Source organism: Lynx rufus, unplaced genomic scaffold (genome assembly GCF_022079265.1).
Source record: "Lynx rufus isolate CCGP_SWC_20201006 ecotype Redwood Valley unplaced genomic scaffold, mLynRuf1.p SCAF_10, whole genome shotgun sequence".
Taxonomy (NCBI): domain Eukaryota; kingdom Metazoa; phylum Chordata; class Mammalia; order Carnivora; family Felidae; genus Lynx; species Lynx rufus.
In genome coordinates, this window is record NW_025814824.1 from 63,582,725 (window position 1) to 63,583,312 (window position 588).

The following is a 588-nucleotide window of genomic DNA, read 5'->3' on the forward strand; positions in this document are numbered from 1 at the left end:
ATAGAGGAAAGCTTTAAAAATTGCCCAATGCAGGCCCTAACCTAGAGGGACCAAAGTCCCCAAGTAATTCTAATGTGTAGGGAGGGCTGTATATAATTCCCTGTAAGAAAAACTACAAGCCCCGAAACCCATCAAATAGTTTGGATTTTCTCCAGAACGCTTTACTTCTGCATTAATAGGCGCGGAGTAACATTTTCCTGAAGTGCCTGAGGCTAATGCTTTCGCGGGGAGATTGACGGGACCGTCAGCCAATCGGCAGTCTGAACGAGTCTCGACGGTGCCAGTAAGAGGCAACAGAGCAACGCACTTTTTTTCAGTAGAAACACTAGATCGTAGTAATAGAGGCCAACAAGCCGAAAAAGTCAGGGACACTCACGCCAGCGACAGCGCGGAGGGCCGGGGGCCGGGGACTGGAGAGAGTGGTGTACACCCGGAGGTCCCAGCCGCCTCGCGTTGCTACAGACGCTATTCTTACTTCCGGGCGCTCGGCGCCCTCGCGGTGCGTCACTTCCGCCCGGCCGGGTCGAAGCGACATCCTCTTTTCTTTCCCTTCTTCCTTTACCTGGCCCCGCCCCCCGGAAGCTTCTA